The sequence below is a fragment of the Castanea sativa genome, chromosome 6 (assembly GCF_040712315.1).
Source record: "Castanea sativa cultivar Marrone di Chiusa Pesio chromosome 6, ASM4071231v1".
NCBI classification, from domain to species: domain Eukaryota; kingdom Viridiplantae; phylum Streptophyta; class Magnoliopsida; order Fagales; family Fagaceae; genus Castanea; species Castanea sativa.
In genome coordinates this window covers 42,692,461-42,711,174 of record NC_134018.1, presented here as the reverse complement: position 1 = coordinate 42,711,174, position 18,714 = coordinate 42,692,461, and the positions used below count along the sequence as shown (strand labels likewise).

General features: G+C 35.4%; 1 protein-coding gene and 1 pseudogene across 1 annotated transcript in view; both read left to right on the top strand.

Moving 5' to 3' along the window:
- LOC142639117 (uncharacterized) overlaps positions 1 to 7,901 on the top strand; it is a 17,700-nt gene extending 9,799 nt beyond the window's left edge. The window contains exon 3 of the mRNA XM_075813219.1: positions 7,794 to 7,901. The gene's annotated coding sequence lies outside the window, so the exon portion shown is untranslated. The remainder of the gene's footprint in view (positions 1 to 7,793) is intronic.
- Positions 3,218 to 18,714, top strand: LOC142639997 (putative LRR receptor-like serine/threonine-protein kinase At3g47570; annotated as a pseudogene).

Here is an 18,714-nt window from a genome sequence, read left to right as displayed (position 1 = left end):
AACCAAAAGTACCTGTGCCTTAAGCACATGATCCTATGGTACTTATTAGTGAGTTGATAAAGACTCTAAACCTTTATTCCAATTCTGGAGTTGGAAATCATTCTAATATGAATAAGAACTCCAATACTCAAGGTGCATCTAAAAGACTTTGGATGCAAAAGGCTCAATCTAAGTGAGTCTTTCTGACATGGTCCTTGTGCATTCATTGCTCCATTCTTTGTGACCAATTGTTTTTGCTGCTTTCTTTTGCTTTTGTTCTCTTTGTTTTCTAGGATTTGCATTGCATAACATTCATGCATTTCATTCTAGGATGTTTTTGATAATTTTCATTTAAAAAAAAAGGGAAGCAAATATGTTTTTGCATTTATTTTCTTGGTTTTTGACAACAAGGTTGGTCAATTTATTTTCATATACCATGTACGTGTACTCTGTTTAGCTTGGATGGGCTTATTTCTTGCATTTTACTAGTTAAAGCTTTGTAGTGCATGTTGTGTGGGAAGATGTTTGTAGTTTTTGACTACTTTGTCGTGATCTTGAAGTCACAAGTCTTTAACTGACGGACTTGATCCTTTTGAGAAAGGTATAAATAACTATCTCACCACTGTTCATTAGCCAATCATGAATACCTTAGTGCATATCGTAAGATTTTGTGCTCGAGAAAGTGTAGCACATGCACAAAAAGAACATATGGTGTAGCCTCGGGTTAATTGCTTAAAATTAGTGTGTACATTATTGGACTTAATGCAAAAATTAAATACATAAAATTGGTGTGTACATTATCCCGGCTTTTATTTTATAAGTTTCTGAAAATCTGAAAATCTGTGTGTACATTATAAGGCAAACTTAAGAAACTTACATGATTGCAAGCTCATAATCTAGGAGATGTGAGAGTTATATGATGTACCTTTAGGTGACAGTCTCTTTTGCATTCTTTGTGATGTATTTTGAAGACTTTGTGGTTGATTTTTACTTACATATCACTTCACATGTTTTCTCAAGCTTTTGCTAGTTGCACACACTACACAAGTTACTCTTTGTTAAACCTTGTACATGTTATTGTGTGTGTTTTTGGTCGGACCAACCAAGTTTGAAAGTGCCTTGAGAATTTTGCAAAATCATTTTGATGCTTGAGAATTCAAGGAAAATGTTTGGAAAATCTATATTTTTGGAAAACTGAGTTCAAAACTTATGTTTTTGAAAAGCATTTCATCTCATACTCATGCATTCTTTTCATTAAATTCAATGCTTTGAGGAGTTTATGCACAAATTTGTTTTATTTTTCAAAAACTGAGTTTTCTAGAATTTCGACCGGTCGAACATGTTCTTCGATCGATTGAAATTGCGATTAATTTTTTGGTCAGCCACTGTCTGTTTCGATCGGTGCTCGATTGGTCTTCGATCAATCGAAGCATTTTTGACCGATCAAATCTGTTTTTCGATCGATCGAAAATTGTATGGAGTTTTTTTTTTTAAAAAAGGTTTTTCTTTTCACTGTTCATTCACTTTTTAAAAAAGTTTCTCGCCTTTTCTCTCTCCATACGAACCGGTCAAGCCTTCCAACCAATTTTTTGTCATTTTCCTCCATTCTTTTTGCAAGGTTTTTCTCTCCAAAGGCCGATAAGACCTTTATACCCTTCCTTTTGCATTTTATTTCAAGTTTCATGCATAAATTCATGCATTTTAAGGGATATTTTCGGACTAAGCAAATTTTGGGATTTTTGATGATTCAAGCCTTATTTTCTGAAATTGATTAATGGGTTTTTGTCCTATAATGCTATATTCATGATGCATAATATTTAATTTGGTCAATTTGGTGTTTTATGGAGAATTGAAATTTCTAGGGCTTGTTTTGTTCTGAATTGGGGATTTTGTTTAATTTAGGTTGGATTGATGAAATTGGCTTGTTTGTTTGATGTAATTGATCATTGTAAATTGTTTTCTATCTTGTGTGATGATCAATTGGTCAATTGAGTAAAATTTCTACAAGTGGTTTTTGAAAAATTTAGAGTTGTTTTGTTTAAAACTCTATGCTCAAGCCAATTTTGTGATTCTAAACTTAAATTAGAACGTGTTGTAATTGCATTAGAGCATGCATCATTACATTTATTTGTTCATGCATCATTTAGTTTTTTTGTGTGCTACCTTGCAGTCTGCCCTTGAGTTTTTGTGTTTTTTCTCTTGTGTCTCTGTTTATCACTCTAGCATCATGCCTAGGAAGACTAGAGCCAATAGGTCATCCACCTCTACTTTTGATCCTTCTTTTAAGAGTGATAAGTTCTTGAGTGAGAAGCATCAAGAGACTTTTGAGACCCTGAACACTAAGAGGAAAATTTGGGCTAAGCGTAGGGTTCTATTAGATGAGCTTGATCCTTCCATTAGGGCAAACTTTGAGCATCGAGGCTGGTTACCTCTTTTGGATTTTGATGCTCCTCCTCCTGCCATCTTGATTAGAGAGTTCTACTTGAACCTCTCTATTCACCCTTATGATTCCGACACTCTTGTGAGGAGTTGGATTCGTGGTGATGAGTATACCATTACTCCTTCGGTAGTGGCTAATGCTCTCGGGGTGCTTCTTGTTCAGCATCCTGTTTACCCCTATGATGTGTCTCCTCCCCTAGAAGACATCATGTCTTACATCATCGGTACTTCTATTCGGTGGGGTTTTAATCCTTGGATCACTTCTGCTGTGCTCACTGAGTCTACCTATCTTATTTTTAGGATAGCGTGTCATTCCCTGTGGCCTATTTCGCATCTGCACACCATTCCTTTGGAGCGATGTGTATTTTTGTATGCTTTGGTTACGGATGCTCCTATTAGTTTTCCTCACCTGTTTCTTCGTTCTTTGAATGAAGTGTATAGGAGTTCATCTACTGCTCATGCTCTTTTTCATCCTATTTTCATTCATAGGATTTTGTTGTTTTTAGGGTTGTCCGACTTCCCCGTGTCTGAGCTCGTCCATGTTATTGCTCACATAGGTGCCACTTTCCTTAGGCAGAGGGCTGCTCAGATGAGAGAGCACTCTAAACGCCCACGAGCTAAGTCTTTTGGTACCGTTCCCCCCTCTTCTTCTATAGGTGTTCCTTCTGGTGAGGAGTCTGCTGATCCTGTTGGCGATGCTACTGCTGATGTTCCTCTGCCATCAACTTCGGATGACTTTGACATTCATCATACGTTGGAGTCTGTCATGACCGTTTAGGCGGCTTATGGTCAAATTTTAATGGACATTCTGGATGAGACCCGTGCTTTGCGAGCAGACTTGGCGCTTCTTCGCCGTTCGCCGTTCGCCGCCTCCTTTTGGTGATGGTTTTTGATTTGTTGTTTGGCATTCTGTCACAAAAAGGGGGAGTAGAGTAGATTGTATATCTTAGGGGGAGTTTGAGTTTTGGTTATTGGAGTTTTTGGGACTTTGTTCTTTGAGAGCCTGTGGAGATTAGATTGTATCTAGGTGTTTCACTGTGTATGTTTTGTTTTTGGCTCTTGGTGTATTCTAGATAGGGGGAGTTATTTTGTTTCTTGTTTCACTGCTTATAGACTTACTTATGATTATATGTTATTCATTGATATCATTGCTATTTGTCTATATTTTGTGTTTTGTGAAATCAAGAATGTTATGATTATTTACTTGTATTTTCCACACATACGTTTATGCGTTTTGTTTAGTGTTTTAGGAAATATACATGTTGATTCAATTAAGCTGCTGTCTACACTTGCAACTGATGGATAGTAGTTAGGATTGGATTTGTTTTGATGGGCATATTTTTGTAAAGGGCTTTTCTTTGTAAACTCTGAGCTTTTAGTTGTGTTTTGTCACGGATTGCTAAAGGGGGAGTTTGTTAGGTTCTAAGTACTTAGGAACTAATGTATTAGAACTCTAATATGTATTGTTGGCAAACCATGATCAAAACAGGTGTCTAGTTGTGTTTTAGACTTGCTCAAAGTATGTGATTTATGTAAAGTTGGAATCGAGTTAATTGCAGAAGTTACTGTGCATTTCTGCTTGATTCGATCGATCGAGAATTAGACTCGACGGATCGAAAGTTGTGCAGATTGTTTTTCTGCAAATTTTCCAACTCAACCCTAAGCCCATATAACGTGTAAGGTTTTATGTTTTGTCCTAGGTATAAAAGGCAAACTCTAGCCACGTTTTTGACGTTGCTCATATTGTTGTTTGTGTGAATCTCTTGTGAGATCTGAGAGGTGCTTGCCTTCACACAAGCTTGAGATTATCAAGAAGGAGATTTCTTTGAGCGCTTTGTGATCGTTCAATTGCTACCATAAGAGCTTAAAGATACATAAGCGGGGGTGCTCTTACTTGCTAGAGAATCCAAGAAAGAAGGAGTCTGTGGTCTCGAAGCTTGCACGTGGTTGTGTTAGAAAGTTCTACTGGTAGGTAGCAATAGGATGTTAGTGGTATAAGTCGCTATTGTATACTTCGATTCTTTCATAGTGGATTCAGGTTTACCTTGAGGATAGCCAGGTTAAATCCTCCCCAGGTTTTTTACCGGTTTGGTTTTCCTGGGTCATCATATATTTGTGTTTTTATATTCCGCACTTTGCATTGATATGGTTATATGATTGTGTTAACCTAGATCTGGAATTTGGACTAAGTAATAACTTGGCTTATTAACTAGGTTAATCTAATTGTGTGTTTAAGGGGTCTAAATAAACTCTACATGAATCAACCAACCATTATCATCTTTTATAGGAGCGCATGATGAAGTTTTCATCTTCAACATGCATACTATGAATTTGACAGGTCAATATTAATTACGCCAATCTTAATCCAGTTAAACAAAATAAAGATTTAATCTTCTTATCAAATCATACGAAAAGGAGAATAGGAAAAAAAAAAAAAGAAGAAGAAGAAGAAACTTTGGAATAGGGTCGTAATTTACCTAATCTGGATGAATAATCTAGCGTGTTTAGCATCAAAACAACATACAATAACAACCACGTTTGTTTTCTCTTTTTTTTTTTTTTTTGGTTCAGCTTCTACTTTCTCACAAATTTACTACTATAATTTATCATTAACAAATCAGTTAAAGTATCATAATTGCTTTTTGGTGTGTGGAGGAATGTGAGAAACAGCATTTTAAGTCTTACATGAGAACAGTGAGTTCAGTAGCAAAAAAATCATATAATTACATGAAAAAAAAATATTGTGGTTAGAGAAAATTTCAAAAGAAGTATTACAGTTGAGTTCATACCATAACTGACCCCTGCTAAAAGTCTCATTTTTGCTCAACATAATTCTCTATATCTCTCTTTGCCTTGCACCATTATTTCACCATCTGCTTGATACCAATAAAGCTTCACTACACCAAGTTTCGTGTGATATGGCTTACATACCTTCATGCTATTCTTCTCTTTTCTATAAGCCTACTACACTTGCAAAAGACCAATATTGTTTCTGATCCAACAAATGAGACTGATCGGTTGGCTTTGCTTAAGTTCACTGATAGCCAATGATCCACATAAAATCTTGAGCTCTTGGAATGATTCTATCCACTTCTGCAACTGGCAAGGAGTTACATGCAGCCACCAGCATCAAAGAGTCACAGCCTTGAACCTACAAGGCTATACTTTGCATGGATCCATATGGACCATATCACCTTATGTTGGAAATTTTAGCTTTCTCAAGTTGGTCAACCTCCGTGACAATAACTTATAGGTAACCTCACTCAATTGGTCAAACTTTACTTATGGCAGAACAATTTGGAAGGAAGCATTCCCTCCAGTTTTGGAAACTGCAAATACTTGCAGTACTTAAACATTTCAGAAAATAGCCTTAGTGGAGCCAAACCCAAAAGCAGTCTTCCCCAATTACTAGTACTCAACTTATCACAGAACTCATTAACCAGCACCCTACCTGTGGAAGTGTGGAAGTAGGCATTTTCAAATATATCAATCAATTGGACGTCTCTAAAAACAAATTGTCTAGTGAGATTCCTAGAGCCATTTCAGATTGCTTGAGCTTGGAGTACCTTTACCTGCAAGGTAATTTATTTCAAGGCACCTTACCTCCATCTTTGGCTTCTTTGAGAGGCCCTCAGTTCTTAGATCTTTCACAAAACAACATGTCAGGGCGAATTCCTAAAGATCTACAAAAACTCTCCCTTTTACAACATTTGAATCTTTCTTTTAATAATCTGGAGGGGGGGTATTAACAGAAGGCATCTTCAGAAATGCAAGTATCATATCAGTGAATGGAAATAAAAAGCTTTGTGTGGGTATCCCAGAACTGCAGATGCAAGCATGCGATGTCATAGTTACGAAAGATGGATGTCACTCCCCGAACCCAACTATAAAGATAGGCATGTGACAACTGCCGTACGCTTATAAAATAAGCACCCTATAAGTGTGCAAGGCCTTCTTAGCAACTAAAATTTATCCGCAAAAATTAAATCAAATAAATCCAAAATACCTCAACAATTTATTTATGAATAGATCTCCAATAATTTAATAGGAACAAAATCCAAACCTTATGTACATAATGCCAATTGGCCAATAAATATAAAACTATTAGAAGACCATCCAATCCCAAAATCATTGAGCTTCTTTTCCTACTCACAACACAACATCAAAACTCCCAAACTTGCTATTCTTCACAATCTGAAACTGGAGGGGAAAAATGGGTGAGTTGACAACTCAATAAGTAACCAAAATCCTAATAAGTTCCATCGCGCAATAGCTCTGTAAAGTATAAGATGTAATATGTGTTTTCAAAAATTATAATATACTATGTGTTTTCAAAATAACTGAAGAAGTTTCATAGTCTTAAAATAATAAGTTGCACGTAGATCACATACTTTAATCATATATCATAGATGGTTTAGAAAATAGTCAATTTTTCATATATCAAAAGCTATAATTTACAATAGGTTCCAAAAACACATAAACAATTTAGTGACTCAAAATAGTTTAAATACTCAACATTTCCAAAATCACATATGCAGTTTTAAGGACTCAAAACAGTTCAATATTCAAACGTAATACGTATTCTTAACAATCTTATGACTATGGTCATGCTATATCCCCATGACTGGGCATCAGAGTACCAATGGATAACCCTCATTGGCTAAGTATTAAAGTACCAATGAATAACCCAAACCAGAATAACCTCTATTAGTTTGGGTATCTAAATACCAATAAATAACCCCCTTTAGCTGGGTATTAGAATACCAATGAATAACCGCCACTGGCTAGATATCAGAGTATCAATGAATAATCCCAATTGGTTTAGGTATCAGAGTACTAATGAATGACTCCCATTGGCTGGGTATCAAAATCAATTTATAGTTAGATTGTCCATAATCATACATATCAAATCATAGTTCAAACCAAAAATATATCTCGTTCAAATACATACATATATATATATATATATATATATATATATAATCATATATTCAGTATTTAAATATATATGTGATATTTCTATATTCTTTACTTTTAAATCAATATAGCCAAAAAAAAAACAATTAAATAAAATAAATCTTATATTCAATGCTCATATGTATTTGTGGAAATTCTTTATTCTTTACTTTGAATCAATATAGCTAAAAACAATTAAATAAAATACATCATATATTTAGTAATCAGATATATTTGTGATATTTTTTTTTTCTGGTGTTACAATGGAAAATCCCAAGCTTTCAAATTTAGAGTTATAATTGTTTGTAGGATTTTTTTCATCATTTTTTCTTCACTATTTCTTTTTCTCTATTGCAGGAAAAAAAAAAATCATCTTCTACACTCTCAGTTACTGACCTCATTTCAAAATTTTCATACAGGAGGCTCTATCGGGTGACAGGTGGATTCTCTCTTGACAATCTAATTGGATGTGGTAGTTTTGGCCCTATATATAGAGGAATAGGAAATCTTGATCAAGAAGAAATGATAGTTGCTGTAAAGGTCTTGAACCTTCAACGGAAAGGAGCTTCCAAGAGTTTCATTGCTGAATGCAATGTGTTAAGAAATATTTGGCATCAGAATCTTGTTAAAACCTTAACTTGTTGCTCCTGCATAGACTACAATGGTAATGAATTCAAAGCTCTAGTGTTTGATTTCATGGCGAATGGAAGCTTAGAGAAGTGGTGGCATCCATATATAGACAATGAAAATCAATCAACAAATTTGAACCTTATTCAAAGACTAAATATTGCAATTGATGTTGCTTCTGCATTACATTATCTTCATGAACACTGTAAAAGACCAATCATTCACTGTGATTTAAAGTCAAGCAATGTTCTTCTTGACAATGACATGATTGCTCACATTAGTGACTTTGGCTTGGCAAGGCTCCTTCCTTTCCTCAACCAATGATGTCTCAAAGTCAAACTAGCACGTTTGGACTAAAAGGTTCAATTGGTTACGCTGCTCCAAGTAAATAACTACTTAACTCCTCAATATTTTAAATCATGATTTTGATCAAGTTGACCAGCATGTCTAACAGTCTTCTAACTAAGATTTACATATTCATTTTAGCATTATCGATTTATTCCCTGGGGCCTCTCTATGATTATTCTAATAGCATGCCAATCAGGTTTATGAAATATGTAGATTACCAAAACATAGAATTGTGCAGACCCTGCATAAAAATGGTGCAGCCAACTTTTTAGTAGAGAGAATTGGTCTCTCTGTAGCCTGGAAATATTGGTTCCAGCTAGGACTTTAAGGCTTGGGTACAGATTAGTAGGAATTGCAAGGGAGGATTTGACAACTTTTTTTCCCCTAGGTGAAGACACCAAGGGATTGAATCGGTAGTTTACTCATATTAGGGTGGAGGTGCCAGTGCCACTAGGTCAACAGGCCATTGGCAATTGACCACTATTAAAGAAGTCACAAATCATTAACAAATTACAACCAATAAAAAAGAGTCTTAAATATGAGAAAACAATGGCACGTCTCTTTCATTTGGGAATAGTACATGAGATTAGAAGCTAAATCCGAAAATGCAAACCGAAAAAAGTATTTAAGATCAAAGAATAGCCTTTTGTTACACAAGAAAATGAATATTGGTCAAGAGGGGACAAACAAGTAGAGATGAAGAAAGATTCACACCAATAATCCCAAGATAAAAGAATGCTTAGATTGGAGGCGAAGCCATTGAAGTTGTAAACTTTTTGACCAAATGCAGGATGGACTGACGATTGAAAACTTCATGGTTCAACAAGAAAATTTTATTTTTTTAGCAAGTTAAAAGTTTGCCCCGTTCTTCCATTTTCACTGGTAGCCTTTTGTGCCTTCACTTTTTCAAATTTGTATTTAATTTCAAAATTTTCAATTTATCTATTTCAAGAAGCTTTATTGATGTATAGACGGTATAGCTGGTATTGAACAGATTCCTAAATAGCTAATTTGGTTGTCATCCAATAATATCCAGGCCTATTACTTTCTGTAGCCATACATGCGGCCAGGGCTTGTTGGGAGGCCTTTATCTACTACTTAATTACAAATAAGTAAAGAAAATATGATGATCAAATGATCCTAATAATTAACTTATATTTTCCATTGTAAGATGCAATTATGATGTTGCTCCCTTCTCTCATGCAATTTGGCGTAGTTTTTACAAGTCCGATTGTTGACGAAAATTGTTAACAATGATTGTTAGATTATGTTTAACAAAGTTGTCAAATTATGTTTAACAAACATCGTCAACTTATGTTTAACAATTCATCAAACATAATTTCACTCATAGGCCTTTGGGCCAGTGTGGCCGATACCGTACCGGTACAGGCCGGTACATACTGTACCGGCCAGTGCATCGGTACCGGTACACTTCTATATTGTACCGGAAAAAATACCGGCCGTACCGGCCGCGTACCGGCCATACCGGCTAATTTTGGGCAATACCGGCCGGTACCAGGCGTACCGGCCGGTACAGAAAAAAGCTTTTTTTTTTTTTAGTTTTGTAATTTTTGAATTTTTGTAAAGGCATAATGGTAACTTATTTACATTAACTTCTTAGTATTATTTGTTTTCTTAGTATGCAATGAACAACTAAGCTTTCTATTTTTTATATTGTGTTTTTTTTTTTCTTTTATTTGATACTAAAGTCTAAAACTATGAATAATTTGTTCTGAATTGAGGTAATGTTTTATAATAAAATTTTATATTTACTATAATATAAGTGAAATATTATATGTTTATAAACATGGTTCTTAAGATTTGTGTGTGTGTGTGTGTGTGTGTGTGTGTATAAAATAGCGGTAAACCCGAAACGGTACACCGGTATTGACCGGTATCCGAAATATATCGTACCGGTGGCCAAACCGGTACAGCCTCCGGTACGGTATTGACTTCCTTGCTTTGGGCGTATGAGTTTTATTGATGTGAGTAGTGCTCATTCAAGATAATGTATCTCTTAATTACAACCCTTTATTTCAAGGGAAAACCCTTTGATTCCAACCACGTTATCTTTGTACATGAGTTTATCTATTTTTATGTTTGAGGGGATATGTGTTTTTATTTATTTGTAGCTGCACCTAATAATTTGTTTAGGTTGCCTACATACCCTTGGCGGGGATCAAGCCACTTCGTAGTTCTTAATTTGAGATCTTAAATTTAAAGTCTCAAATATGGCTTTGTCCAATTTTAAGTGATGGACCTTTGAGTCAATACTTGGTGTTTAATTAAGCATTGACATATTTTTTTGAATTTGGGTGAGATAATTGATTTTAATCTCAAGGGTAAGTTATGGACCATAATTTTATGGAAATTGAACCAAGGATTCTATTCTTTGAGAAATTAAATGTCCAAGCAATTTTTCTTTTCTTTCATTTGCTTCTTTGTAGGAATTTGATTGAAATTCCCAAATTTAATTAAGGGAAAGAAAAACTCATTTGAAGCAATTTAATCATTGTGAACATATTTGGAATTGGAGATTTTCCTTAAATCAATTTTTATGGTCATTTTATTTTAGGAATTATTAACTCTAATTTTGATTAAGGAATTAATAATCCCAAAGAATTTGTCATGATTAATATGATGAAGTCAAGGACTCCACTAAATAAAATTAGAGTAAGGACTCCATAATTTAAAAGAGTCAAGGACTCCATTGATGGGGTAGAGTCAAGGACTCCATTGATGGGTAGAGTCAAGGACTCCATTAATGGGGTAGAGTCAAGACTCCATTATTTTTGTAGAGTCAAAAACTCCATTGACGAAGTAGAGTCAAGGACTCCAATTAAAGTGGTAGAGTCAAGGACTCCATTAGTTTAATAGAGTCAAGGGCTCCATTAATGGGGTAGAGTTAAGGACTCCATTGATGGGGTAGAATCAAGGACTCCAATTAAAGAAGACATTACACCACAATTTTGAGAGAATTTTTATTTGGTAATGTACAAATAAGAGTTACGAGTCAAGGACTCGTATTTAAAGCTTCATGGATGGAGTTAGGAACTCCTCATAAAACTCGATCCTATTTGCATTACCAAGCAAAAATTCATATTTGAGAAAGAGATAGAGAGATTTAGAGAAAGAAAGGGATTGACGAAATCCCACATACAAACCTATACTATTTATTTTTTCTTTGCTTGATGTTTCTCTCTGCCTGTGCCTCTCTTTTTTTCTCTTCTCTCTATGCCTTTTGCTGTGTAATTGCTTACTTTTTGTGAATTTGCCTTTTTTTTTTTTTAGCGTGTCTCCTCTCTTTTTTTTTTTTACGTGTTCCTCTCAAATTTATAGAGGATCTTCGAAGCAGTTTTCTTCTATTTTTTCTCTTAACTGATCACTTCATGGGCCAAAACTGCAAAGAAAGTGCTACACTAGCTTTCGGTATAGTTGTGGCTAAATTTCAGGTGCAATGCTTTTTTTTTGGGAACTGCTTGAGTGGTGTGTGTGGCAGGAAGTTGTCCAGCCACACGTCCCACTTTCATCTTATCATTATCACTTCTTCTTTTTTTTTTTTTAAATAGGGATGTGACATTACAATGTGGCGGTACTACCATAAGCAACTCCACTCACGTGATGTGAGTGTGCGTTGTTGTGATATATATATATATATATATTAACATCTTCCTTTATTATTTTTTTTGCACCATTTGTTTTTAATTACTTTTGTTAATTTTGAAGGGCATTTGTCTTGTGAGCTTGTCCATAATTTATATTTTTTGATAAATCTTGCTTGGACATTATTGTTTTTTTTAAGTAACCATTTTTTTTTTGGTTGAAAATTTAATATTTCAACAGTGCCCTTGAGTGTCATGCGAGAACGATGATGATTCTTGCGTGACACTCATATATTTTTTTTTTGGGTGTGATTTGGAACCTCCATTGAATTCGAAGTCCCAAGTGGCATATTCATTTGGCTTCTTGATTTTTTTTTTTTGATTCTTTGTTTGAACATTGATTTGCACTTTATACTTAAGCAAATTTCTTGCATGCATAAGATTGATCACTTATTTGGTGGGAAAAGTTTTTTTTTTTTTTTGAGATGTGACTGAACTTAGTAAATGATACTAAGCTGCCTACGTACCCGAAAGGGGATCAAGTCAACACGTAGTTCAAGGGGATAGATTTTTTTTTTTGGTGCGCCCTAACTTTTGCCTAGGCCGTCTTATAAAAAGGTTTTCAACCTAGCGGGCTTTTTTTTTTTTGTGCCCTAACTTTTTGCCTAGGCCGCCTTATAAAAAGGTTTTCAACCTAGCGGGCTTTTTTTTTTTTTTTTTTTGTTAGAGTTGTTTAATGAACTTCTCATTTACACAAGGGTAAACACATTGTTCCTCACCCTTCTTCCTCAGTATCCTTGTTTTGGGATGGATGCATAAGGATGGTCGTTGCTTAAAATTTGGCATCAAGATAATTCGCCTCTTCTCCCACAAAAGGGTTAGGATCAGTGTACACCATTTTCACATTTCCATCTTCAGTGCAAAGTTTAAAGCATTGATGAAGTGTAGAACTGATTATGCCATAAGTGTGTACCCAAGGGCGTCCCAACAACACATTGTAGGAAGTATCGACATCAATTACGTGGAAAAGAGCTTCAGAATACAATTCTCCTATTTCCACCTTTAATGAGATGCTTCCCATGGCTCTTTGTCCAACTTGGTTGAAGCTTTGAATGGTCAAGTTGGATGAGGACAATTGTTTGGAATTCATGCCCATTACTTTGAATGTCTTCTAAGGGAGAAGATTTACAGTTGATCCGTAATCCAATAGGATTCTTGATAACCATTCATCTCCAATTGTGCCCTTGACATATAAAAAAATTGATTCTGAAATTTTTTCCCAAGCTGGAGGTCCTCATCACTAAACATTATGCATGCCGAACATGAAACACATAGTCTAGGTGACAAGGTTGTGAGGAATTGCCTTCCTTCCCTTTAGAAGCATCATCTTTTGCATTTTGGTTTAATTTTTTCTTTTGTGGTAATGACAAGTGTTGGCTTGAAAGCAAAGTCACTTCATCTACCTCTCGTTCATTGTGATCAATTGAAACCATGCAACATTGCACAAATTCCTCTTTCATCTCATCCTCGGAATGATTTTGAAGAAATCCCTTAGGAAGATATTCAACTAAAGTTATTGGCATTCTCTCAGATTGAATATATTTTTCTTCCTCTAAACTCATGCTTTTCTCTTGAGTGTTCTTCTTTTTCTTCTTGTTTTTCTTGGAATCCTTCCTTCCATGGATTTTGATTCCTGACTTCTCAAAGGGTATAATGATTGGTAATGGTCTTTTAGCCATTTTCTTGGATTTCTTACCAATATATGTTTGCCATTCTTCTTCATTTCCATCTTTAGAGGAATTTTCCCAAAAGTCTAATTTTGCTTCAGTCATAAGCTCATACAAATTTGGGAGACTGCTTGACTCGGCCTTGACATTAAGAGTCTTTTTGATCTTTCCAACATTATTTGGTTTTGCCCCCAGTGGGCAAGGCAAAGTGGACTTTGGTTCCTCCTCAAGCAAGGAAATGCAAATTGATGCAACAGTTGGTGCTCGAGAGGAACTATCTACCTTGATTTCACCATCATTTATCATTTTCTAAATTATATTCTTCAAGATATAGCATTCTGATAGAGGATGGCTAATGATTCGATGGTAGCGACAATATTTAGGGTCATCTATCTTATCAACTTCAAAAGGTCTTTTAGGCTCAGGGAGTTGTATTGCTTTTTCTTTCATCAACTCATTAAAAATCCCTTCCACATCATCATCATGGAATGAGTATTTTGTTTTCTTTTTTTCTTCAAGAGTGAGCTTTTTTGAGCCTTCCTTACCTTTTCCATTTTGCCTTCCATTATTGATAAAGGTAGCCATTACTTCTCCATTATTTTGGGGCTTTTTCCCTTATGTATCTTTTTCTTCTAAATTACACCCCCTTTGCGTGGTACTCTTTTGTTGGGCAATTTGTCTTTCAACATTGCTTGCTTTAGATACCAATGCATCAAAACTCTGAGGTTCTACAGTCCCTATGAACGTGGCAATCTCTGGTAAGAGATTGTTTGAACACATTTGTATTGTAGATTGTTCAGTCAACTTTTCAGAACATTGGAGATTTAGGCTTCTCCATCTTGTAATGAAGTCATTGACACTTTCATTTGACTTTTGTCAAGCATCGGCTAAATCAATGATTAACACCTTTTTCTTTGAACTTACAAATTGGGCAAGAAAAGCCCTTTGTAAATCATCCCACGTATGGATTGACCCTGGTTGTAATTGGGTGTACCAAGTAAATGTGGAACCCTTGAGAGATTGCACGAACTGTATTATCAACAAGGCATTTGTCAAAGCAAATTCTCCACAAGCCGAATAGAAATGTGTCAAATGTTCTTGAGGGGAATCGGTCAAACCATCAAATTTCTCAAAGTTTGGTTTTTGATAACTGGTTGGGAATGGAACAGTATCATAATGAGCTGGATAAGGCTTTCAACACCCACGAACGGGTAAATCAATAGATGCCTGAAATTCTTTGATTCCCTCAGCTATGAGTGTCTTTAATTCATCTAGTGTTATAGAACTAGATGATGTGTGCCCTTCTTCGGCTGTAGGCACATGGGTTCGAGCAGATGTACTTGCTTGAGATGCTGCTTGGGCTGCCAAGGATTCTATTTCGGCATCTTTTTCAATGAGTTTCCTTTGCAACTCTTCAAGTTGCTCTTCTAAATTTATGGTGCTAGTTACTAGAACCAGCATGTCTTCAGAGTCACTTTCATCTGAGATCTTTAACACTTTGCCAAATTGGTTTATTAGAATTTCTGGAAAGTCTTCTTCTTGAAAAATAGACTCTGAATCTCCATATAGTGGACTATGAAAATCACTTTGTGTTTCCATAGTATCGGAAGAAGTGGTGGAGATTGATGAATCGTCGATGATGGATTGGGACATAAGGCGAGCCCTAGAGCGTGTGATAGGACCTGAGTAAAGCCTTGGTGGCTTATTAACCTCTTCACAAATATTTGTCACATTTTTGTGCTTTGAACTTGTCCCTAATCCAAAATTTTCTTCTTTTGCCAACAAATAGCCTGAGAAGAATGCCTATTTTTGAACCTCCAAGTTTGACTTGGCCCTTTTCGATTGTTCAGCACAAAGAGCCATTAGCAGAAAGTGATCAAATAATTCAGAAATTTGGCTTTCTTCTCTCCTTACCCTTTTTCTAGGACCTTGCTTGGTTGGTGGCAATGCATCAATGTCCATGGCTACTTCTTTCCCTTTGAAAACAAGATCACACTTGGGTGAAGCTGATTAAAAAATGCAAGGTCGCATTATCTTTGGTTGAGAAGTCACCTTTTGCTTTAGTGATGACGCATTCTTTGAAGCCTTGGTAGGTTTCTTGGAAACCTTAAGCTTCGGGGTTTCAAGAGGACTTGCTTCCCTTTCTTCAATTGAAGTCATCATTACCGACTCAGTTATCCCCAACGTGATTAGGATGGAGCCAATCATAATTTGGATAGGGAGAGGCATTGGGGCTGTACCCATATTGTCAGAGTCATTCACATTTGGACCCTTGGTTTGGGATTTCTTAGCTTTAGCGCTATTCCTTGCCCTTCTATTCTTTGAGGTCTTTGAAATTGACGAAAATTGGATGTTAGCGATGCATTCATCATTTGATACTTCAAGTTTGATGGAAGGGCGACCAAGGGCAATTGTCATGCGACAACCACTTGCTCCTCGTGCTGTTGCAGGAAGCTTATGGAAGTAAACAGTAACTTGGGGAGCCATCAGTAGAGCTATGCACAATGCAAAAGTAGAACGTATTAAATCAAATGTATAAGTAACATAGTTGGAGATGAAAAGGAGAATGGGTCCCACTGGGCGTGCCAAAAATCATGTTGACGAAAATTGTTAACAATGATTGTTAGATTATGTTTAACAAACGTTGTCAAATTATGTTTAACAAACATCGTCAACTTATGTTTAACAAACGTCGTCAACTTATGTTTTAGAATTCATTAAACATAATTTCACTCATAGGCCTTTGGGCGTATCAGTTTTATTGATGTAAGTTGTGCCCATTCAAGATAATGTATCTCTTAATTACAACCCTTTATTTCAAGGGAAAACCCTTTGATTCCAACCACGTTATCTTTGTACATGAGTTTATCTATTTTTATGTTTGAGGGGATATGTGTTTTTATTTATTTGTGGCTGCACCTAATAATTTGTTTAGGTTGCCTACGTACCCTTGGCGGGGATCAAGCCACTTCGTAGTTCTTAATTTGAGATCTTAAATTTAAAGTCTCAAATATGGCTTTGTCCAATTTTAAGTGATGGACCTTTGAGTCAATACTTGGTGTTTAATTAAGCATTGACATATTTTTTTGAATTTGGGTGAGATAATTGATTTTAATCTCAAGGGTAAGTTATGGACCATAATTTTATGGAAATTGAACCAAGGATTCTATTCTTTGAGAAATTAAATGTCCAAGCAATTTTTCTTTTCTTTCATTTGCTTCTTTGTAGGAATTTGATTGAAATTCCCAAATTTAATTAAGGGAAAGAAAAACTCATTTGAAGCAATTTAATCATTGTGAACATATTTGGAATTGGAGATTTTCCTTAAATCAATTTTTATGGTCATTTTATTTTAGGAATTATTAACTCTAATTTTGATTAAGGAATTAATAATCCCAAAGAATTTGTCATGATTAATATGATGAAGTCAAGGACTCCACTAAATAAAATTAGAATAAAGACTCCAAAAATTTAAAAGAGTCAAGGACTCCATTGATGGGGTAGAGTCAAGGACTCCATTATTTTTGTAGAGTCAAGGACTAGAGTCAAGGACTCCAATTAAATTGGTAGGGTCTAGGACTCCATTAGTTTAATAGAGTCAAGGGTTCCATTAATGGGGTAGAGTCAAAGACTCCATTGATGGGGTAGAGTCAAGGACTCCAACTAAAGAAGACATTTACACCACAATTTTGAGAGAATTTTTATTTGGTAATGTACAAATAAGAGTTACGAGTCAAGGACTCGTATTTAAAGCTTCATGGATGGAGTTAGGAACTCCTCATGAAACTCGATCCTATTTGCATTACCAAGCAAAAATTCATATTTGAGAAAGAGATAGAGAGATTTAGAGAAAGAAAGGGATTGATGAAATCCCACATACAAACCTATACTATTTATTTTTTCTCTGCTTGATGTTTCTCTCTGCCTGTGCCTCTCTTTTTTTCTCTTCTCTCTATGCCTTTTGCTGTGTAATTGCTCTCTTTTTGTGAATCTACCTTTCTTTCTTTTTTAGCGTGTCTCCTCTTTTTTTTTTTTTTTTTTTACGTGTTCCTCTTAAATTTATAGAGGATCTTCGAAGCAGTTTTCTTCTATTTTTTCTCTTAACTGATCACTTCACGGGCCAAAACTGCAAAGAAAGTGCTGCACTAGCTTTTGGTATAGCTGTGGCTAAATTTCAGGTGCAATGCTTTTTTTTTGGGAACTGCTTGAGTGGTGCGTGTGGCAGGAAGTTGTCCAGCCACACGTCCCACTTTCATCTTATCATTATCTCTTTTTTTTTTTATATTAAAAATAGGGATGTGACATTACAATGTGGCAGTACTACCATAAACAACTCCACTCACGTGATGTGAGTGTGGGTTGTTGTTTTTAATTACAACTACCATATATATATTAACATCTTCCTTTATTGTTATTTTTTTGCACCATTTGTTTTTAATTACTTTTGTTAATTTTGAAGGGCATTTGTCTTGCGAGCTTGTCCAAAATTTATATTTTTTGATAAATCTTGCTTGGACATTATTGTTTTTTTTAAGTAACCATTTTTTTTTTGGGTTGAAAATTTAATATTTCAACACCGACTTTAGAATGCAGATTCTATATCACATATTTTAAAATATTAAACAAAACATTTAAACTCTAAATATTGCATCTCACATCGTAAAAAGCAAGTATTAAGCTGCTATAAGAAATTTCCCTCACATTAACTAAGCATGTGAAACATATAAATTGCAGAATACGGAATGGGTGGTGAGACGTCAAGGCAGCGTGATGTCTACAGCTATGGAATACAAGCGTTGGAGATGTTCACAGGACAGAGACCCACTGACAAAATGTTTAAAGATAGTTTCGACCACCATAACTTTGTTAGGATGGCATTGCCAGAAAGACTTGTGCAGATTGTGGACCCAAACCTTTCCACAAGAGAAGTAGATGAAACAGAAACAGAAATAGAAGAAGACTACCATGACAATTATGATCACAGTGATCCGAAGGCAGAGGAAGGAAGAAACCACATTGAGAACCTACCTAGATGA